This window comes from Protomyctophum parallelum (assembly GCF_964188405.1).
Source record: "Protomyctophum parallelum genome assembly, chromosome: 3".
NCBI classification, from domain to species: Eukaryota; Metazoa; Chordata; class Actinopteri; order Myctophiformes; family Myctophidae; genus Protomyctophum; species Protomyctophum parallelum.
Genome location: NC_139698.1, coordinates 29,827,860 through 29,852,533, shown reverse-complemented (window position 1 = coordinate 29,852,533; position 24,674 = coordinate 29,827,860).

Sequence of the window (24,674 nt, the reverse complement as noted above, 5' to 3'; positions counted from 1 at the left end):
ACGGCATACTATAGCAAGCCGTTTTTCATCATTTTTGGATTTAAAAAAAAAAAAAAAAAAAAAAAAACGATGGGCTATAACCCATCGTTTTTTTTTCTTCATTTTTTTCAAATCCTCAAAAATGATGAAAAACGGCGTGCTATAGTATGCCGTACAGTATGGGCTATTAGACGAGCGTCTAAAAATGGGATAAAAATGTCTAAAAATAGACGTCTAAAACACGTCTATTTTTAGACGTGTTTTAGACGTCTATTTTTAGACGTTTTTTATCCCATTTTTGACCATGGGCTATAGCCCATACTGTACGGCATACTATAGCAAGCCGTTTTTCATCATTTTTGAGGATAAAAAAAAAAAAAAAAACGATGGGCTATAACCCATCGTTTTTTTTCCCCCCATTTTTTTCCAATCCTCAAAAATGATGAAAAACGGCGTGCTATAGTATGCCGTACAGTATGGGCTATTAGACGAGCGTCTAAAAATGGGATAAAAATGTCTAAAAATAGACGTCTAAAACACGTCTATTTTTAGACGTGTTTTAGACGTCTATTTTTAGACGTTTTTTATCCCATTTTTGACCATGGGCTATAGCCCATACTGTACGGCATACTATAGCAAGCCGTTTTTCATCATTTTTGAGGATTTGAAAAAAAAAAAAAAAAAAAAAAACGATGGGCTATAACCCAGTATATCTGAAAGTTGCATATGCAAGGGGAAATCTATTGCATCTCATTTATTCACAAGCCGTTCAACAACTCACGTCCGACAGAAGTGACGTTTTTAATGATGCGCTGAAAAGCATTGATTTTTGAGGATTTGGAAAAAAAAAAAAAAAAACGATGGGCTATAACCCATCGTTTTTTTTTCTTCATTTTTTTCAAATCCTCAAAAATGATGAAAAACGGCGTGCTATAGTATGCCGTACAGTATGGGCTATTAGACGAGCGTCTAAAAATGGGATAAAAATGTCTAGAAATAGACGTCTAAAACACGTCTATTTTTAGACGTGTTTTAGACGTCTATTTTTAGACGTTTTTTATCCCATTTTTGACCATGGGCTATAGCCCATACTGTACGGCATACTATAGCAAGCCGTTTTTCATCATTTTTGAGGATAAAAAAAAAAAAAAAAACGATGGGCTATAACCCATCGTTTTTTTCCCCCCATTTTTTTCCAATCCTCAAAAATGATGAAAAACGGCGTGCTATAGTATGCCGTACAGTATGGGCTATTAGACGAGCGTCTAAAAATGGGATAAAAATGTCTAAAAATAGACGTCTAAAACACGTCTAAAAATAGACGTGTTTTAGACGTCTATTTTTAGACGTTTTTTATCCCATTTTTGACCATGGGCTATAGCCCATACTGTACGGCATACTATTGTAGCGTGAGGAGGGGGGTGTTTAATTGACAATTGTGCAATTTGTAAGGACAATGACAGGGAAACATAGCCCTCATGTTGACCCGTTCCACCACTCGCTGAGTGCAGACAAAACCCAGACCTGACCAAGGATTATTACAATTGTCACGCTATCTGGTGTGACCACAAAGTTGGCTTTCGTGACCGAATACTGACCCCCAAATGAAGACGCCACATGCGACTGCGCACGCACGCCGAGTTTGGACTTTTGATACACATCACACATGCACCACTGATAAATGTGTATTCAGCAGACACGCACATCTGATGAAAAGTGTAATGTGCTTACTGATGATTACTTGCTGTCATATTTCATCTTATAACCACTGATTTGTGACGACGCATTTCTGATGTGTGTGTGTGTGTGTGTGTGTGTGTGTGTGTGTGTGTGTGTGTGTGTGTGTGTGTGTGTGTGTGTGTGTGTGTGCCCATCTGTGTTTACACTCAGAGGAGTGTGAGAGGGTGACTAGATGGTCGACGGAGATAGGAATGAATAATGACACAGGAAGATTCCGGTGCGTCGTAAAACTGCCCATTGTTAATTGTTAACGGTTTCGTTAGGTTAGCAGTTTAAGAGCTGGTTTAAACCAGTTTTGTAAGAACAAAGAAAAACGCCTCCCATGATGTGTGTGTAGTCCTCTTTTTAATATAATGTGGGTCTAATCAAGACTCCGGGCTCTTGTCTAGCGATAGCTCTGTGAAGAAGGTCGCATCAACTCTCGCTGGCCCACGCGCATGCAGTCGACCCAAATAGGACAGCCGCCTATGCGCTCTCTTACCCGGTTGCGGAGCAGGTCGCAACATCTCCACCACTGGCGGGCCCACAGGCAGCTGAGGACAACCGCCTAGTCTAACGGCGATCAGGACGTTGAGAGCAGTCCTTTGTTAATATACCAGTTTAATGCGAGTTTTACTCTGAGAAAGTGATCGACTCTTTAACTAAGAGTTATCCTCGCGCGCAGCAGTGAATGAACTTTTCCTGCACAGAAACGTTTGAGGAACCACCGGTGAAGGCAGTTTCTACTACCAGGTGGGTTGGAGACTGTTCGTTAAAACATCCAGCCTCAAAACGACATTGGTTCGATAGAGATCTTAAATGTATGTAGTCTAGTTGTAAAGAGAGCTCCCTTTTTATTAGATTATGACACAACTGAGATCTTGAGGCACACCGACCACCAACTTCACAAGCCTAAAACCCTCTCTCTCTCTTGCGAGGCGTTTACTCTTCTCCTCCTCCTCTCCTCCCTCTTTATTGCTGTGTTTAATTTTTTAATTAATGCAACGTGTTTTAAAAGCGAACCTATTTCAGTTGTGTATTGCGTTCGATCAGACGGGACCAGAGAACGCATTCGCCCTTGATTACTGCCTGACACATATACTGTGTAGGCTATATCAACAACGAATCGCGTATACCTGCCTGACTAAACGCAATAAAACAATACGCATTTAATTGTTTCTCTGTGGCTCATGCCCAAATGGAAACAATCTCATGACGTGTTCGCTCATTTGCTATGTGGTTTTTCATATCATTTGTAACCAGTAATTGATATAATAAACACCCCTTTTGATAATACAATCAATCTTCGTTGAAGCAGTTTCTTTGATTCATGGTATTACTGTATATCTGAAAGTTGCATATGCAAGGGGAAATCTATTGCATCTCATTTATTCACAAGCCGTTCAACAACTCACGTCCGACAGAAGTGACGTTTTTAATGATGCGCTGAAAAGCATTGATTTTTGAGGATTTGGAAAAAAAAAAAAAAAACGATGGGCTATAACCCATCGTTTTTTTTTCTTCATTTTTTTCAAATCCTCAAAAATGATACGGCATACTATAGCACGCCGTTTTTCATCATTTTTGAGGATTTAAAAAAAAAAAAAAAAAAAAAACGATGGGCTATAACCCATCGTTTTTTTTTCTTCATTTTTTTCAAATCCTCAAAAATGATGAAAAACGGCGTGCTATAGTATGCCGTACAGTATGGGCTATTAGACGAGCGTCTAAAAATGGGATAAAAATGTCTAAAAATAGACGTCTAAAACACGTCTATTTTTAGACGTGTTTTAGACGTCTATTTTTAGACGTTTTTTATCCCATTTTTGACCATGGGCTATAGCCCATACTGTACGGCATACTATAGCAAGCCGTTTTTCATCATTTTTGAGGATTTGAAAAAAAAACAAAAACAAAAAACGATGGGCTATAACCCAGTATATCTGAAAGTTGCATATGCAAGGGGAAATCTATTGCATCTCATTTATTCACAAGCCGTTCAACAACTCACGTCCGACAGAAGTGACGTTTTTAATGATGCGCTGAAAAGCATTGATTTTTGAGGATTTGAAAAAAAAAAAAAAAAACGATCGTTTTTTTTTCTTCATTTTTTTCAAATCCTCAAAAATGATACGGCATACTATAGCACGCCGTTTTTCATCATTTTTGAGGATTTGAAAAAAAAAAAAAAAAAAAAAACGATGGGCTATAACCCATCGTTTTTTTTTCTTCATTTTTTTCAAATCCTCAAAAATGATGAAAAACGGCGTGCTATAGTATGCCGTACAGTATGGGCTATTAGACGAGCGTCTAAAAATGGGATAAAAATGTCTAAAAATAGACGTCTAAAACACGTCTATTTTTAGACGTGTTTTAGACGTCTATTTTTTGACGTTTTTTATCCCATTTTTGACCATGGGCTATAGCCCATACTGTACGGCATACTATAGCAAGCCGTTTTTCATCATTTTTGAGGATTTGAAAAAAAAAAAAAAAAAAAAAACGATGGGCTATAACCCATCGTTTTTTTTTCTTCATTTTTTTCAAATCCTCAAAAATGATGAAAAACGGCGTGCTATAGTATGCCGTACAGTATGGGCTATTAGACGAGCGTCTAAAAATGGGATAAAAATTTCTAAAAATAGACGTCTAAAACACGTCTATTTTTAGACGTGTTTTAGACGTCTATTTTTAGACGTTTTTTATCCCATTTTTGACCATGGGCTATAGCCCATACTGTACGGCATACTATAGCAAGCCGTTTTTCATCATTTTTGAGGATTTGAAAAAAAAAAAAAAAAAAAAAAAACGATGGGCTATAACCCATCGTTTTTTTTTCTTCATTTTTTTCAAATCCTCAAAAATGATGAAAAACGGCGTGCTATAGTATGCCGTACAGTATGGGCTATTAGACGAGCGTCTAAAAATGGGATAAAAATTTCTAAAAATAGACGTCTAAAACACGTCTATTTTTAGACGTGTTTTAGACGTCTATTTTTAGACGTTTTTTATCCCATTTTTGACCATGGGCTATAGCCCATACTGTACGGCATACTATAGCAAGCCGTTTTTCATCATTTTTGAGGATTTGAAAAAAAAAAAAAAAAAAAAAAACGATGGGCTATAACCCAGTATATCTGAAAGTTGCATATGCAAGGGGAAATCTATTGCATCTCATTTATTCACAAGCCGTTCAACAACTCACGTCCGACAGAAGTGACGTTTTTAATGATGCGCTGAAAAGCATTGATTTTTGAGGATTTGGAAAAAAGAAAAAAAAACGATGGGCTATAACCCATCGTTTTTTTTTCAAATCCTCAAAAATGATGAAAAACGGCGTGCTATAGTATGCCGTACAGTATGGGCTATTAGACGAGCGTCTAAAAATGGGATAAAAATGTCTAAAAATAGACGTCTAAAACACGTCTATTTTTAGACGTGTTTTAGACGTCTATTTTTAGACGTTTTTTATCCCATTTTTGACCATGGGCTATAGCCCATACTGTACGGCATACTATAGCAAGCCGTTTTTCATCATTTTTGAGGATAAAAAAAAAAAAAAAAACGATGGGCTATAACCCATCGTTTTTTTTTTTTCATTTTTTTCCAATCCTCAAAAATGATGAAAAACGGCGTGCTATAGTATGCCGTACAGTATGGGCTATTAGACGAGCGTCTAAAAATGGGATAAAAATGTCTAAAAATAGACGTCTAAAACACGTCTATTTTTAGACGTGTTTTAGACGTCTATTTTTAGAAGTTTTTTATCCCATTTTTGACCATGGGCTATAGCCCATACTGTACGGCATACTATAGCAAGCCGTTTTTCATCATTTTTGAGGATTTGAAAAAAAAAAAAAAAACGATGGGCTATAACCCATCGTTTTTTTTTCTTCATTTTTTTCAAATCCTCAAAAATGATGAAAAACGGCGTGCTATAGTATGCCGTACAGTATGGGCTAGACATTTTTGAGGATTTGAAAAAAAAAAAAAAAAAAAAAACGATGGGCTATAACCCATCGTTTTTTTTCTTCATTTTTTTCAAATCCTCAAAAATTATGAAAAACGGCGTGCTATAGTATGCCGTACAGTATGGGCTATTAGACGAGCGTCTAAAAATGGGATAAAAATGTCTAAAAATAGACGTCTAAAACACGTCTAAAAATAGACGTGTTTTAGACGTCTATTTTTAGACGTTTTTTATCCCATTTTTGACCATGGGCTATAGCCCATACTGTACGGCATACTATAGCAAGCCGTTTTTCATCATCTTTGAGGATTAAAAAAAAAAAAAAAAAAAAGAAACGATGGGCTATAACCCATCGTTTTTTTTTTCTTCATTTTTTTCAAATCCTCAAAAATGATGAAAAACGGCGTGCTATAGTATGCCGTACAGTATGGGCTATTAGACGAGCGTCTAAAAATGGGATAAAAATTTCTAAAAATAGACGTCTAAAACACGTCTATTTTTAGACGTGTTTTAGACGTCTATTTTTAGACGTTTTTTATCCCATTTTTGACCATGGGCTATAGCCCATACTGTACGGCATACTATAGCAAGCCGTTTTTCATCATTTTTGAGGATTTGAAAAAAAAAAAAAAAAAAAAAAACGATGGGCTATAACCCAGTATATCTGAAAGTTGCATAATGCAAGGGGAAATCTATTGCATCTCATTTATTCACAAGCCGTTCAACAACTCACGTCCGACAGAAGTGACGTTTTTAATGATGCGCTGAAAAGCATTGATTTTTGAGGATTTGGAAAAAAGAAAAAAAAACGATGGGCTATAACCCATCGTTTTTTTTTCAAATCCTCAAAAATGATGAAAAACGGCGTGCTATAGTATGCCGTACAGTATGGGCTATTAGACGAGCGTCTAAAAATGGGATAAAAATGTCTAAAAATAGACGTCTAAAACACGTCTATTTTTAGACGTGTTTTAGACGTCTATTTTTTGACGTTTTTTATCCCATTTTTGACCATGGGCTATAGCCCATACTGTACGGCATACTATAGCAAGCCGTTTTTCATCATTTTTGAGGATTAAAAAAAAAAAAAAAACGATGGGCTATAACCCATCGGTTTTTTTTTTCATTTTTTTCCAATCCTCAAAAATGATGAAAAACGGCGTGCTATAGTATGCCGTACAGTATGGGCTATTAGACGAGCGTCTAAAAATGGGATAAAAATGTCTAAAAATAGACGTCTAAAACACGTCTATTTTTAGACGTGTTTTAGACGTCTATTTTTAGAAGTTTTTTATCCCATTTTTGACCATGGGCTATAGCCCATACTGTACGGCATACTATAGCAAGCCGTTTTTCATCATTTTTGAGGATTTGAAAAAAAAAAAAAAAACGATGGGCTATAACCCATCGTTTTTTTTTCTTCATTTTTTTCAAATCCTCAAAAATGATGAAAAACGGCGTGCTATAGTATGCCGTACAGTATGGGCTAGACATTTTTTAAGATTTGAAAAAAAAAAAAAAAAAAAAAACGATGGGCTATAACCCATCGTTTTTTTTCTTCATTTTTTTCAAATCCTCAAAAATTATGAAAAACGGCGTGCTATAGTATGCCGTACAGTATGGGCTATTAGACGAGCGTCTAAAAATGGGATAAAAATGTCTAAAAATAGACGTCTAAAACACGTCTAAAAATAGACGTGTTTTAGACGTCTATTTTTAGACGTTTTTTATCCCATTTTTGACCATGGGCTATAGCCCATACTGTACGGCATACTATAGCAAGCCGTTTTTCATCATCTTTGAGGATTAAAAAAAAAAAAAAAAAAAAGAAACGATGGGCTATAACCCATCGTTTTTTTTTCTTCATTTTTTTCAAATCCTCAAAAATGATGAAAAACGGCGTGCTATAGTATGCCGTACAGTATGGGCTATTAGACGAGCGTCTAAAAATGGGATAAAAATGTCTAAAAATAGACGTCTAAAACACGTCTATTTTTAGACGTGTTTTAGACGTCTATTTTTAGACGTTTTTTATCCCATTTTTGACCATGGGCTATAGCCCATACTGTACGGCATACTATAGCAAGCCGTTTTTCATCATTTTTGAGGATTTGAAAAAAAAATAACCGATGGGCTATAACCCATAGTTTTTTTTTCTTCATTTTTTTCAAATCCTCAAAAATGATGAAAAACGGCGTGCTATAGTATGCCGTACAGTATGGGCTATTAGACGAGTGTCTAAAAACGGGATAAAAATGTCAAAAAATAGACGTCTAAAACACGTCTATTTTTAGACGTGTTTTAGACGTCTATTTTTAGACATTTCTATCCCATTTTTAGACGCTCGTCTAATAGCCCATACTGTACGGCATACTATACGACGACGACGCTGACGACGACGACGTTGACGACGACGACGTTTCATCAAAAATGATGAAAAACGGCGTGCTATAGTATGCCGTACATGTCGTCGTTGTCGTCGTCGTCAACGTCGTCGTCGTCGTCGTCGTCGTCGTCGTCAACGTCGTTGTCATCGTCGTCAACGGCGTCGTCGTCGTCGTCAACGTTGTCGTCGTCGTCGTCAACGTCATCGTCGTCGTCGTCGTCGTCAACGCCGTCGTCGTCGTCGTCGTCGTCGTCAACGTCGTCGTCGTCGTCGTCGTCGTCGTCGTCGTCGTCGTCAACGTCGTGGTCGTCGTCGTTAACGTCGTCGTCGTTAACGTCGTCGTCGTTAACGTCGTCGTCGTTAACGTCGTCGTCGTCAACGTCGTCGTCGTCAACGTCGTCGTCGTCGTCGTCGTCGTCGTCGTCGTCGTCGTCAACGTCGTCGTCAACGTCGTCGTCAACGTCGTCGTCAACGCTGTCAACGCCGTCGTCGTCAACGTCGTCGTCGTCGTCGTCAACGTCGTCGTCGTCGTCGTCGTCGTCGTCAACGTCGTCAACGTCAACGTCGTCAACGTCGTCGTCGTCGTCGTCGTCGTCGTCGTCGTCGTCAACGTCGTCAACGTCGTCAACGTCGTCGTCGTCGTCAACGTCGTCGTCAACGCCGTCAACGTCGTCGTCGTCAACGTCGTCGTCGTCAACGTCGTCGTCGTCGTCGTCAACGTCGTCGTCGTCAACGTCGTCGTCGTCAACGTCGTCGTCGTCGTTGTCGTCAACGTCGTCGTCGTCGTCGTCGTCGTCGTCGTCGTCGTCGTCGTCGTCGTTGTCAACGTCATCGTCAACGCCGTCGTCGTTGTCGTCGTCGTCGTCGTCAACGTCGTCGTCAACATCGCCGTCAACGTCGCCGTCGTCGTCACCGCCGTCGTCGTCGTCGTCGTCATCAACGTCGTCGTCAACGTCGTCGTCGTCGTCGTCAACGTTGTCGTTGTCGTCGTCGTCGTCGTCGTCGTCGTCGTCGTCGTCGTCGTCAACGTCGTCGTCGTCAACGTCGTTGTCGTCGTCAACGTCAACGTCGTTGTCAACGACGTCGTCGTCAACGACGTCGTCATCGTCGTCAACGTCGTCGTCAACGTTGTCGATGTCGTCATAAACGTTTTTTATCCCATGTTTGACCATGGGCTATAGCCCATACCGTACAGCATACTATAGCACGCCGTTTTTCATCATTTTTGAGGATTTGAAAAAAATTCTAAAAAAATTCTAAAAATCAAAAAACGATGGGCTATAACCCATCGTTTTTTTTGTCTTCATTTTTTTCAAATCCTCAAAAATAATGAAAAAAGGCGTGCTATAGTATGCCGTACAGCAAGCCGTTTTTTTATTTTTTTTATTTTTTTTACCTAAAAAATGATGTAAAACGGCGTGCTATAGTATGCCGTCCGGTATGGGCTATATAGCCCATGTTAAAAAATGATGAAAAACGAGGTTAATTTTTTTTTTCAAAATTAAAAAAAACGATGGGCTATAACCCATGTTTTTTTTTTGTTTTTTTTTTCAAAACCTCAAAAATGATGTAAAACGGCGTGCTATAGTATGCTGTACGGTATGGGCTATAGCCCATGTTCAAAAATGATGAAAAACGAGGTTAATTTGTTTTTCAAAATTTCAAAAAACGATGGGCTATAACCCATGTTTTTTGTTTTTTTTTCATTTTTTTCAAAACCTCAAAAATGATGAAAAACGGTGTGCTATAGTATGCCGTCCGGTATGGGCTATAGCCCATGTTCAAAAATGATGAAAAACGAGGTTACATTTTTTTTTCAAATTTTCAAAAAACGATGGGCTATAACCCATGTTTTTATTCTTTTCCATTTTTTTCAAAACCTCAAAAATGATGAAAAACGGCGTGCTATAGTATGCCGTACGGTATGGGCTATAGCCCATGTTCAAAAATGATGAAAAACGAGGTTAAAAAAAATCAAAATTTCAAAAAACGATGGGCTATAACCCATCGTAAAAATGATGTAAAATGGCGTGCTATAGTATGCCGTCCGGTATGGGCTATAGCCCATGTTCAAAAATGATGAAAAACAAGGATTAAAAAAAATCAAAAATTCAAAAAACGATGGGCTATAACCCATGTTTTTTTGTTTTTTGTTTTTTTCAAATCCTCAAAAATGATGAAAAACGGCGTGCTATAGTATGCCGTACGGTATGGGCTATAGCCCATGTTCAAAAATGATGAAAAACGAGGTTAAAAATTTAAATTAAAATAAAAAAAAACGATGGGCTATAACCCATGTTTTTTTTTCTTCATTTTTTTCAAAACCTCAAAGATTATGAAAAACGGCGTGCTATAGTATGCCGTACGGTATGGGCTATAGCCCATGTTCAAAAATGATGAAAAACGAGGTTAATTTTTTTTTTTCAAAATTTCAAAAAACGATGGGCTATAACCCATGTTTGTTTTTTTTCCCTTTTTTTTCAAAACCTCAAAAATTATGTAAAACGGCGTGCTATAGTATGCCGTACGGTATGGGCTATAGCCCATGTTCAAAAATGATGAAAAACGGGGTTAATTCTTTTTTCAAATTTTCAAAAAACGATGGGCTATAACCCACGTTTTTTTTTTTTTTTTTTTTTTTTTCAAAACCTCAAAAATGTAGTAAAACGGCGTGCTATAGTATGCCGTCCGGTATGGGCTATAGCCCATGTTCAAAAATGATGAAAAACAAGGATTAAAAAAAATCAAAAATTCAAAAAACGATGGGCTATAACCCATGTTTTTTTATGAAAAACGGCGTGCTATAGTATGCCGTACGGTATGGGCTATAGCCCATGTTAAAAAATGATCTCTAACGCAACATACTTAAAAGTATAGGCTATAGACCATGTTCAAAAATGATGAAAAAATAGGTTATTTTTTTTTCAAATTTTCAAAAAACGATGGGCTATAACCCATGTTTTTTTTTTTTTTAATATCCTCAAAAATGATGAAAAACGGCGTGCTATAGTATGCCGTACGGTATGGGCTATAGCCCATGTTCAAAAATGATGACAAACGAGGTTAAAAATTAAAATTAAAATTAAAAAAAACGATGGGCTATAACCCATGTTTTTTTTCTTCATTTTTTTCAAAACCTCAAAAATTATGAAAAACGGCGTGCTATAGTATGCCGTACGGTATGGGCTATAGCCCATGTTCAAAAATGATGAAAAACGAGGTTAATTTTTTTTTTTCAAAATTTCAAAAAACGATGGGCTATAACCCATGTTTGTTTTTTTTCCCTTTTTTTTCAAAACCTCAAAAAGTATGTAAAACGGCGTGCTATAGTATGCCGTACGGTATGGGCTATAGCCCATGTTCAAAAATGATGAAAAACAAGGTTAATTTCTTTTTCAAAATTTCCAAAAACGATGGGCTATAACCCATGTTTTTTTTTCTTTTTTTTTTTCTTTTTCAAAACCTCAAAAATGATGAAAAACGGGGTTAATTTTTTTTTCAAATTTTCAAAAAACGATGGGCTATATCCACGTTTTTTTTTCTTTTTTCATTTTTTTCAAAACCTCAAAAATGATGTAAAACGGCGTGCTATAGTATGCCGTCCGGCATGTTCAAAAATGATGAAAAACAAGGATTAAAAAATATCAAAAATTCAAAAAACGATGGGCTATAACCCATGTTTTTTTATGAAAAACGGCGTGCTATAGTATGCCGTACGGTATGGGCTATAGCCCATGTTAAAAAATGATCTCTAACGCAACATACTTAAAAGTATAGGCTATAGACCATGTTCAAAAATGATGAAAAAAGAGGTTATGTTTTTTTCAAATTTTCAAAAAACGATGGGCTATAACCCATGTTTTTTTTTTTTTTTAATCCTCAAAAATGATGAAAAACGGCGTGCTATAGTATGCCGTACGGTATGGGCTATAGCCCATGGTCAAAAATGATGAAAAACAAGGATAAAAGAAAATCAAAAATTCAAAAAACGATGGGCTATAACCCATGTTTTTTTTTACCTCAAAAATGATGAAAAACGGCGTGCTATAGTATGCCGTACGGTATGGGCTATAGCCCTTGTTCAAAAATGATGAAAAACGAGGTTAAAAAAAAAAAAAAAAAAAGAAAAAAAACGATGAGCTATAACCCATGTTTTTTTTTCTTCACTTTTTTTCAAAACCTAAAAAATTATGAAAAACGGCGTGCTATAGTATGCCGTACGGTATGGACTATAGCCCATGTTCAAAAATTATGAAAAACGAGGTTAATTCTTTTTTTTCAAAATTTCAAAAAACGATGGGCTATAACCCATGTTTGTTTTTTTTTCCTTTTTTTTCAAAACCTCAAAAATTATGTAAAACGGCGTGCTATAGTATGCCGTACGGTATGGGCTATAGCCCATGTTCAAAAATGATGAAAAACGAGGTTAATTTCTTTTTCAAAATTTCCAAAAACGATGGGCTTTTTTTTTTTTTTTTTTTTTTTTTTTTCAAAACCTCAAAAATGATGAAAAACGGGGTTAATTTATTTTTTCAAATTTTCAAAAAACGATGGGCTATAACCCACGTTTTTTTTTTCTTTTTTAATTTTTTTCAAAACCTCAAAAATGATGTAAAACGGCGTGCTATAGTATGCCGTCCGGTATGGGCTATAGCCCATGTTCAAAAATGATGAAAAACAAGGATTTAAAAAAATCAAAAATTCAAAAAACGATGGGCTATAACCCATGTTTTTTTGTTTTTTTCAAATCCTCAAAAATGATGAAAAACGGCGTGCTATAGTATGCCGTACGGTATGGGCTATAGCCCATGTTCAAAAATGATGAAAAACGAGGTTAATTTTTTTTTTTCAAAATTTCAAAAAACGATGGGCTATAACCCATGTTTGTTTTTTTTCCCTTTTTTTTCAAAACCTCAAAAATTATGTAAAACGGCGTGCTATAGTATGCCGTACGGTATGGGCTATAGCCCATGTTCAAAAATGATGAAAAACAAGGTTAATTTCTTTTTCAAAATTTCCAAAAACGATGGGCTATAACCCATGTTTTTTTTTCTTTTTTTTTTTCTTTTTCAAAACCTCAAAAATGATGAAAAACGGGGTTAATTTTTTTTTCAAATTTTCAAAAAACGATGGGCTATATCCACGTTTTTTTTTCTTTTTTCATTTTTTTCAAAACCTCAAAAATGATGTAAAACGGCGTGCTATAGTATGCCGTCCGGCATGTTCAAAAAAGATGAAAAACAAGGATTAAAAAATATCAAAAATTCAAAAAACGATGGGCTATAACCCATGTTCTTTTATGAAAAACGGCGTGCTATAGTATGCCGTACGGTATGGGCTATAGCCCATGTTAAAAAATGATCTCTAACGCAACATACTTAAAAGTATAGGCTATAGACCATGTTCAAAAATGATGAAAAAAGAGGTTATTTTTTTTTCAAATTTTCAAAAAACGATGGGCTATAACCCATGTTTTTTTTTTTTTTTAATCCTCAAAAATGATGAAAAACGGCGTGCTATAGTATGCCGTACGGTATGGGCTATAGCCCATGGTCAAAAATGATGAAAAACAAGGATAAAAGAAAATCAAAAATTCAAAAAACGATGGGCTATAACCCATGTTTTTTTTTACCTCAAAAATGATGAAAAACGGCGTGCTATAGTATGCCGTACGGTATGGGCTATAGCCCTTGTTCAAAAATGATGAAAAACGAGGTTAAAAAAAAAGAAAAAAAAAGAAAGAAAACGATGAGCTATAACCCATGTTTTTTTTTCTTCACTTTTTTTCAAAACCTAAAAAATTATGAAAAACGGCGTGCTATAGTATGCCGTACGGTATGGACTATAGCCCATGTTCAAAAATGATGAAAAACGAGGTTAATTCTTTTTTTTCAAAATTTCAAAAAACGATGGGCTATAACCCATGTTTGTTTTTTTTTCCTTTTTTTTCAAAACCTCAAAAATTATGTAAAACGGCGTGCTATAGTATGCCGTACGGTATGGGCTATAGCCCATGTTCAAAAATGATGAAAAACGAGGTTAATTTCTTTTTCAAAATTTCCAAAAACGATGGGCTTTTTTTTTTTTTTTTTTTTCAAAACCTCAAAAATGATGAAAAACGGGGTTAATTTATTTTTTCAAATTTTCAAAAAACGATGGGCTATAACCCACGTTTTTTTTTTCTTTTTTAATTTTTTTCAAAACCTCAAAAATGATGTAAAACGGCGTGCTATAGTATGCCGTCCGGTATGGGCTATAGCCCATGTTCAAAAATGATGAAAAACAAGGATTTAAAAAAATCAAAAATTCAAAAAACGATGGGCTATAACCCATGTTTTTTTGTTTTTTTCAAATCCTCAAAAATGATGAAAAACGGCGTGCTATAGTATGCCGTACGGTATGGGCTATAGCCCATGTTCAAAAATGATGAAAAACAAGGATAAAAAAAAAATCAAAAAATCAAAAAACGATGGGCTATAATCCATGTTTTTTTTTTTTTTTTTTTTTTTTCAAATCCTTAAAAATTATGAAAAACGGCGTGCTATAGTATGCCGTACGGTATGGGCCATAGCCCATGGTCAAAAATGATGAAAAACGAGGTTAATCTTTTTTTTTCAAAAATTCAAAAAACGATGGGCTATAACCCATGTTTTTTTTTTTTTTTCATTTTTTTCAAATCCCCAAAAATTATGAAAAACGGCGTGCTATAGTATGCCGTACGGTATGGGCTATAGCCCATGTTAAAAAATGATCTCTACCGCAACATACTTAAAAGTATAGGCTATAGACCATGTTCAAAAATGATGAAAAAAGGGGGCACGGTGGCACAGTTGGTAGTGCTGTTGCCTCACAGCTAGAAGGTCCTGGGTTCGATTCCCGCTGGGGACGCTGTGGGCACTGGCGGCGTGTTCCCTCCTCCGCGTCATCAGTGCCCATACCCGAGGTGGGGGTTGGCGATAGGGTCTTTCTGTGTGGAGTTTGCATGTTCTCCCCGTGTCCCCTAGGGTAGATACCCTCACAAAAACATGCCGTAATCCTGGTCTCTAAAACTACCTCCCCCTGGCCAGCCGGGGTGCCTGATGGAGGGGAAAGGAACTGGTCGGAATAACGTGTCCCTTCCACGCGCTACGTCCGGCCGGGGAAATTCCCCTCTGTCAGGTGAAAAGAAGCAGCTTGGACTCCTCATGCATAGAAGGAGGCATGAGGTCAGTCCGCTGCCCCCCCAGGTTGGCAGAGGAAGTGTAGCGCCCAGGATTACATTAGATAATTGGCACTGGGTGAAAAGAAAACTGGGTTACAAAATCGTGGGATAAAAATTTAGTTAAAAAAAAAAAAATGATGAAAAAAGAGGTATTTTTTTTTTCAAATTTTCAAAAAACGATGGGCTATAACCCATGTTTTTTTTTTTTTTTTTATCCTCAAAAATGATGAAAAACGGCGTGCTATAGTATGCCGTACGGTATGGGCTATAGCCCATGTTCAAAAATGATGACAAACGAGGATAAAAAATAATCTAATTTTCAAAAAAACGATGGGTTATAACCCATGTTTTCATTTTTTTTCTCATTTTTTTCAAATCCTCAAAAATGATGAAAAACAGCGTGCTATAGTATGCCGTACGATATGGGCTATAGCCCATGGTCAAAAATTATGAAAAACAAGGATAAAAGAAAATCAAAAATTCAAAAAACGATGGGCTATAACCCATGTTTTTTTGTTTTTTGTTTTTTTCAAATCCTCAAAAATGATGAAAAACGGCGTGCTATAGTATGCCGTACGGTATGGGCTATAGCCCATGTTAAAAAATTATCTCTACCGCAACATACTTAAAAGTATAGCGGTGTATGAGAATGGGTGTTGCGGAGGATGAGAAACTAATTTCTCATCCTCCGCAACACCCAGGATGATGTTTTGTTAACAACATAGAAGCCTACATTCTTACACCTAGCAACCCCATTCTAGCCTACTTAGGTTCATCTTACGGTGGACATGTTTGCCTGAAAAGGAATATTTTAAATGTTTCATGGTTTTAGAAATATAGTGCTTTCAAATGTACAATGGGGCTCAATGGCAGACATTGGCACATCAAAAATCACTTTCACCTAGAAACTCCATTCACACTTTTTATTATTCAGGTTACTGTGGAGACACATACTGGAACTTTTTTACTTTGAAATGTTTTATAGTTTCTGAGTTATTTAACTTAAACGCCCAATGCATTCTCTATGGCAATAGCACAAACTTTGGCACGCTACTAGTCCTACATACAAAATTATGAAAAACGAGGATAAAACAAAAATTCAAAAATTCAAAAATAGTTTTTTTCATTTTTTCATTTTTTCCAAATCCTCAAAAATGATGAAAAACGGCGTGCTATAGTATGCCGTACGGTATGGGCTATAGCCCATGGTAAAAAATTATGAAAAACGAGGATAATTATTTTTTTCAAAAATTCAAAAAACGATGGGCTATAACCCATGTTTGTTTGTTTTTTTCATTTTTTCAAATCCTCAAAAATGATGAAAAACGGCGTGCTATAGTATGCCGTACGGTATGGGCTATAGCCCATGGTCAAAAATGATGAAAAAAGAGGTTAATTTTTTTTTCAAATTTTCAAAAAACGATGGGCTATAACCCATGTTTTTTGTTTTTTTTTATCCTCAAAAATGATGAAAAACGGCGTGCTATAGTATGCCGTACGGTATGGGCTATAGCCCATGTTCAAAAATGATGACAAACGAGGATAAAAAATAATCTAATTTTCAAAAAACGATGGGTTATAACCCATGTTTTCATTTTTTTTCTCATTTTTTTCAAATCCTCAAAAATGATGAAAAACGGCGTGCTATAGTATGCCGTACGGTATGGGCTATAGCACATGTTCAAAAATTATGAAAAAAGAGTTTAATTATTTTTTCAAATTAAAAAAAAACGATGGGCTATAATAATAAACTTTATTTATATAGCACCTTTCATACATAAATGTAGCTCAAAGTGCTTTACAGAGCAGAAAAGATAATAAAAGCAACACAAAACGGCGTTAAAACAGGCAAGCAGTTAAAACAATAGGACAATGGTACAAAGATAAGAACAGATAAAATAAGGCAACGACATTAAAAACAAGCAGTAATACAAATAATAAATAAAAATAAAAGATCACTTAAAAGCAATGTTGTAGAGGTGGGTCTTAAGCTGTGCTTTAAAAATGTCTACAGAGGCTGCCTGACGAAGGTACAGTGGGAGCTTGTTCCATGCCGACGGCCCGTAGAAGCAAAAAGCTGCTTCCCCGTATTTTTTTGTCGTCATTTTTTTAGGCAAAGCGAGCAGGCCAGCAGTGGAAGACCTTAGGGGCCGGTTTGGGACATATTTAGGTAGGCAGTCAAGTAGGTAGGGAGGTGCGAGACCATTGAGAGCTTTATAGACAAGTAAAATAATTTTAAAATCAATCCTAAAAACAACAGGAAGCCAGTGCAGTGATGCCAAAACTGGAGTAATATGTTCTCTCATCTTAGTTCTAGTTACAACTCTAGCTGCTGCATTTTGGACAAGTTGTAGTCTGTCAGTTGTTTTCTTAGGCAGTCCTGACAAGAGCTCATTGCAGTAGTCAAGCCGAGAAAAAACAAAGGCGTGGATTAGCGTTTTTGCATCGTCCAAGGACAAATAGGCTCTGATTCGTGCAATATTTAGTTATTTAACTTAAACGCCCAATGCATTATCTATGGCAATAGCACACACTTTGGCACGCTACTAGTCCTACATACAAAATGATGAAAAACGAGGATAAAACAAAAATTCAAAAATTCAAAAAACTATGGGCTATAACCCCTCGTTTTTTTCATTTTTTCATTTTTTTCAAATCCTCAAAAATGATGAAAAACGGCGTGCTATAGTATGCCGTACGGTATGGGCTATAGCCCATGGTCAAAAATGATGAAAAACGAGGATAATTTTTTTTTCAAAAATTCAAAAAACGATGGGCTATAACCCATGTTTTTTTTTTTTTTTTTTTTTTTTTTTCAAATCCTCAAAAATGATGAAAAACGGCGTGCTATAGTATGCCGTACGGTATGGGCTATAGCCCATGGTCAAAAATGATGAAAAAAGAGGTTAATTTTTTTTTCAAATTTTCAAAAAACGATGGGTTATAACCCATGTTTTTTTTCTCATTTTTTTCAAATCCATAAAAATGATGAAAAACGGCGTGCTATAGTATGCCGTACGGTATGGGCTATAGCACATGTTCAAAAATTATGAAAAAAGAGGTTAATTCTTTTTTCAAATTAAAAAAAAACGATGGGCTATAATAATAAACTTTATTTATATAGCACCTTTCATACATAAATGTAGCTCAAAGTGCTTTACAGAGCAGAAAAGATAATAAAAGCAACACAAAACGGCGTTAAAACAGGCAAGCAGTTAAAACAATAGGACAATGGTACAAAGATAAGAACAGATAAAATAAGGCAATGACATTAAAAACAAGCAGTAATAAAAATAATAAATAAAAATAAAAGATCACTTAAAAGCAATGTTGTAGAGGTGGGTCTTAAGCTGAGCTTTAAAAATGTCTACAGAGGCTGCCTGACGAAGGTACAGTGGGAGCTTGTTCCATGCCGACGGCCCGTAGAAGCAAAAAGCTGCTTCCCCGTATTTTTTTGTCGTCATTTTTTTAGGCAAAGCGAGCAGGCCAGCAGTGGAAGACCTTAGGGGCCGGTTTGGGACATATTTAGGTAGGCAGTCAAGTAGGTAGGGAGGTGCGAGACCATTGAGAGCTTTATAGACAAGTAAAATAATTTTAAAATCAATCCTAAAAACAACAGGAAGCCAGTGCAGTGATGCCAAAACTGGAGTAATATGTTCTCTCATCTTAGTTCTAGTTACAACTCTAGCTGCTGCATTTTGGACAAGTTGTAGTCTGTCAGTTGTTTTCTTAGGCAGTCCTGACAAGAGCTCATTGCAGTAGTCAAGCCGAGAAAAAACAAAGGCGTGGATTAGCGTTTTTGCATCGTCCAAGGACAAATAGGCTCTGATTCGTGCAATATTTCTAAGGTGAAAAAAGGCAATCTTGGTAACATGATTAATGTGTGAATTAAAATTCAATTCAGAATCAATAATAACCCCCAGGTTCTTTACTGCTTATTATTGATTCTTTCTGCTCGCTAGAACCGATTATGAGAACTTCTGTCTTATCCTCATTTAGCTTGAGAAAGTTCTCACTCATCCAACATTTGATGCTAGACAGACATGTCAGCAGTGGGTCTAAGGCACAGGGATCATCTGGGGCCACAGAAAGATATAGTTGGGTATCATCAGCATAGAAATGAAAATTGACTCCGTGATTGGTAATGAGTTCGCCCAATGGCAGTATGTACAAGGAGAAAAGCAGAGGACCAAGAATCGAGCCCTGTGGAATACCAGAACTGATGTCGTGTTTGTCTGAGTCAAACTCGGCTAGATTGACAAAGTAACTTCTGTTTGATAGGTAGGAGGAGAACCAGGACAGGGCCGTACCAGACAGGCCTATCCAGTGCTCCAGACGCTGTATTAAAATTGAATGATCAATCGTGTCAAATGCAGCCGTTAAATCTAGAAGTAAGAGAACGGATACATGTTTCTTGTCAGCAGACACCCTAAGCTCATTCATTACTTTTACAAGTGCTGTTTCTGTGCTGTGACCTTTCCTAAAGCCAGATTGGAATTTGTTGTGCACATTATTGTTCTGTAGAAATACATCCAATTGATGGGAGATGCATTTTTCTAAAACCTTGCCCAGAAAGGGTAGATTTGAAATGGGTCGGTAGTTACCCAAAACAGAGGGATCAAGATTGTGTTTCTTGAGTAGGGGCCTAACTACGGCAGTCTTCAGTGAGTCTGGGAAGACGCCTGATTGTAGAGAGCTGTTTACAATTTTTAGGATATCTCCAATCACACTGTCTAAGACCTCTTTGAGAAAGGTGGTGGGAATTGTATCCAATGAACAGGAGGATGATGTCATCTGTGATATGGTTTTGCGGAGTTCGTCTTCATCAATTGCGCAGAACGATAATAGGCTCCCCCTGGGGAGATCTACCCTGGGACCATTTGCTGCTGTTTGAAGGTTTGCGCTAGCAGCAGCATCATTCATAATATCAGCTCTAATGTTAAAAATTTTGTTATAAAAAAAACATGCAAACTCATTACACTTAGCTTTAGAGGCCGGGAATGACTGCTTGTAGGACTGGGGGGGGGGGGTTAAAAGTCGTTCAATGGTAGAGAATAGGACTCTGGCATTTTTCTTGTTCTCGTTAATAATGCCAGAGAAATATGCCTGCCTTGCTAGACGCAAGGCTTTGTTATAGGCGACTGTTGACTTTTTAAGAGTCTCTAGGTGGATGGTGAGTTTATTTTTTCTCCAAGCTCGCTCAGCTCTACGACATTCTTGCTTCAGTGAGCGTGTATGCTCATTTAAACAGGGCGTCACTCTGGTGCTATGTTTCTTTTTTGTTTTCAAAGGAGCCACTATATCAAGAGCTGACTCTAGTTTAAGATTAAAAATTTGAACCATATCATTTACTGGGGGAGTATCGGGCAGGGGGGGGGGCAGATGAAGAGAGAACTCGTCGGCTGCAGAAGAGCTAAAAAAACGCTTTGTTATGGTATATTCAGTGATGTTTTTCTCTAGATCAGAGACAGTCATATTAAAACACAGCAAATAGTGGTCTGATAGCTCAGGCCTTTCAATAGTCCTTTCCACAGTGATGTTCAGCCCTCTAGAAATCACCAGGTCCAGAGTGTGCCCATGTTTATGAGTAGGCCCAACAACATGCTGAATAAAGTCGAAAGAATGTAATAGTTGAAGGAAGTCCATAGCCACGCTGTCTGAGGCATTGTCCACATGCAAATTGCCATCACCTATAATCAGAGTTTTATCATAGTTCGTGGAACAAATAGATAAAAGCTCAGAAAATTCGGTTAAGAACAGGGCTTTACTTGATTTAGGAGGACGATAAATACTAATTAATGGCACAGAGGATTGACTCTCCAGTGTAGTGGCCTGGTACTCAAAAGATAAAAAATTGCAGAGGGCCAAAGGCTTGATTTTTAAACTGTTAGAGAAAATATTGGCCAGTCCACCTCCTTTCTTAGCCTCACGCACTTGGTGAATGAAGCTGTAGTTTGGGGGACATGCTGCTGGTAACAGAATAGCTTGTCGGATCCAAGCCATGTCTCTGTTAGAAAAAATATATCAAGCTTTTCTTTTATAATGATATCATTTACTGAGGAGAGCTTGTTAGTTATTGATCTTATATTAAACAGGGCAAGGTTTAGCTGGACTGGTGGTGACTGATTAGCTGTGGTGGGGGCCATTGGGATGGATAATAAGTTTGAGTTTATAGCTGAACGTTTTTGTCTGGCATAAATTAAATCATGCTCGTTTTGCCGATGAGCTCTAGTTGTTATTAATACAGGAATATAATGAAAATAATAAGGTGCAGAGCAGGTGTCATGTCACCGTCAGGCCACATGGTACGTGGCAGGCACGGCACAAGAAAGGCTGATGAGAACGGTGATGGGCATGGGTCATGTTGTGTTACTAATAGGAGCTGTGGTGTGATGTGATGTGGTTGTAGGTCCAAGCCTGATGCATGGAGGTTTCACATAGGGGGGGCTAGTAAGCTGGATAGTGGAATTCAGGTGGCGTCATACGGTTGAGATGTGGTGGGAATTGTTATCTGTCAATAGCTGTATACCTGCGCGGTTTAGGTGGACTATGTCACGGTACAATGAAGGGGTTTTCCAGAAAGTATCAAAGTTGCTGATGTAGCCGTGACCGCAGGCTAGAGAGAAATTGTGCAGCCAGTTGTCAGCAGAATTTTTTTTCGGGGCCCTTCATGAGGGTGGGGATTAATCCTGAAAATATAATTGATTTCTCTGTATTAATGAGAGCATCTGCTAGTGCCTCATAGTCCATCTGCATCTTCACAGCTTGTCTCTGCCTGATGTCATTTGTGCCTACGTTGATAATGATTGTGTGGGCGGAGCGGTGGCGTTGAAGAATGTCGGGAATGTATGTGATCAAATCAATGATCTTGGCACCTGAATAAGAATATGTGACACAGTTAGAGATCGATACTCCACGAATAAGTGAGTCACCCAAAAGTATGTACTCCACTGGGGGGGAAAGGGGGTGGTGCGTATCAGTAGTGGAGATCGAAGCAGCTGAGCGTGTAGTGACGGGGACACAGCTGGACTTGATGAGTGCGGGGGGGAGGTGAGTGCACTCGGCCAGGGGCAGTGGTCGCGTCACCTCGCGCTGGGTGTATGGCCGATAGGGAAGCAGCAGTCCTGGTGATACTGGGTGAAAAACGACGGGGACGCTTACCTACCCCGCCGTTGTGTGTAAGTTTGGGAGTCGAGGTGAGAGAACGGGTCGAGGAGTCCGAGGAGGAATCTGGGAAGTTGCGTTTGGCTGGACGTGACAACGAGCCTGTGCGATGAGGATTCCTAGAAGGGTTTGCCATAGCCGATAGCGGTGTGAAGGTGTTGGAGCACGGGAACAGTTCAGCCATGCTGCAAGCCTCTGATCCTGATGGGTCGAAGAGGGGAAACGCCTGCCTCCGGTGCTTTCCCTTGACCACCGAGGACCAGGGATCAGCGCATACGGGCCCCGGCTTTCGCTTTCCGATCCCCGAAGCACTGACTCCCGGCACTGCGGCAGCAGCGGCGGGCGCACGGGGCACAGCGCCGGCTCCCGGAGCCTTCATTGACCTCAGGCGGTCCTGGAGGAGCGATTGTCGCAGGAGAAGATCATTCACAAGGTTCGATATGGAGCGGAGCTCGTTCTTGATGGCAACCATTTCCTCCATCCTGGGTGGCATCATCATGGATTATGGTGACAGTGAGATAGGACCAAAAAAACTCTCTCGTGGGCTCACAACTAGGAGCGGTGAGTAGTAATCCAATAGTGTTAGCATCTAGGCTCAAAAAGAGCCAGCTAAACAAACCACCAAAACTAGCTGGCACCAAGGCTACAAACAAACCTCCGCCAGCTAGCAGGCAGCAATAACAGTCTGATAGTTTGAGTAAAACTGAATGATCAGCAGTGCTGATCGCTGGGATTGTAAGTTTGATGCAAAGAGATAGGTCCCCGGGGCTAGAATCCAGAAATTTGGTATAAAATAGTTTAGTGGAAACTGTAAAAAAGCGTTTAAAAAGTCACTGTGTGTGACAGAGCGTCGTGTTGAGCGTCTGCACAGCCGGGTTGCCAGGTGAATAGCACAAACTTTGGCATGCTACTAGTCCTACATACTTAAACCTACCAACCCCATTCTAGCCTACTTAGGTTCATCTTACGGTGGACATGTTTGCCTGAAAAGGAATCTTTGAAAGGTGTCATAGTTTTAGAAATATAGTGCTTTCAAATTTGAGACTTTTAACATGGGGCTCAATGGCAGATTTTGGCACGTCAAAAAATCACTTTCACCTAGAAACTCCATTCACACTTTTTATTATTCAGCTTACTGTGGAGACACATGCTGGAACGTTTTACTTTGAAATGTTTTGTAGTTTCTGAGTTATTTAACTTAAACGCCCAATGCATTCTCAATGGCAATAACACAAACTTTGGCATGCTACTATTCCCACATACTTATACCTAGAAACCCCATTCAAACCTATTTAGGTTAATCTTACGGTGGACTTGTTTGCCTGAAAAGGAATCTTTGAAATATTTCATAGTTTTAGAAATATAGTGCTTTTAAATTTGAGAAATTCAGAATGGGGGTCAATGGCAGATTTTGGCAAGTAAAGATTTGAGTGGGGTTTGAACCCACAACCTCCAGATCATGCAGCCAGTGTGCTAGGTCACTGATCTACTTGCTACCTGCCACAATGCAGTCTGCTGTTCCCTTTGAGTAACAACATTGATACAAAAATAATATACAAAAAATTAAATAACAGGAGATTTGTCTATTGTTTCTTTAGCTGTTGTTAATCTCTAGATGTTCGAATGTTTATGAACCACAATGGAAACAAGTCTCTGGCTCTTCTGTCATTATCTATTCGGCCTTTTGAGAACAGCATGCACAGTGGCTCACTGGGTATAGAGCTTGCCTGGGAATCAGGAGGCCGCAGGTTCGAGTCCTGGCTCTGACATTTGTCCCAAATTCACGAAAATATGACATACTATAGTATGCCGTCCGAAACCATGGGCTATAGTATGTTGTTTTTCATAATTTTCATCTTTTTTTTTTCAAATCCTTTAAAATCACAAAAAACGACATTCTATAGTCTATACTAGTATGCCGTCCGAAACCATGAACTACAGTATAGTATGTCGTTTATTCATGATTTTCATATTTTTTTTCAAATCCTCCAAAAAAAACGACATGCTATAGTATGCCGTCCGAAACCAAATATGAGAAATGTATAACTTTGGCATGCTACTAGTCCTACATACTTACACCTAGAAACCCCATTCAAACCTATTTAGGTTCATCTACGGTGGACATGTTCACCAGAAAAGGAATCTTTGAAATGTTTCATAGTTTTAGAAAATATAGTGCTTTCAAATTTGAGACATTTATAGGCAGATAGTGGCACGTCAAAAAAGCACTTTCACCGAGAAACTCCATTCACACT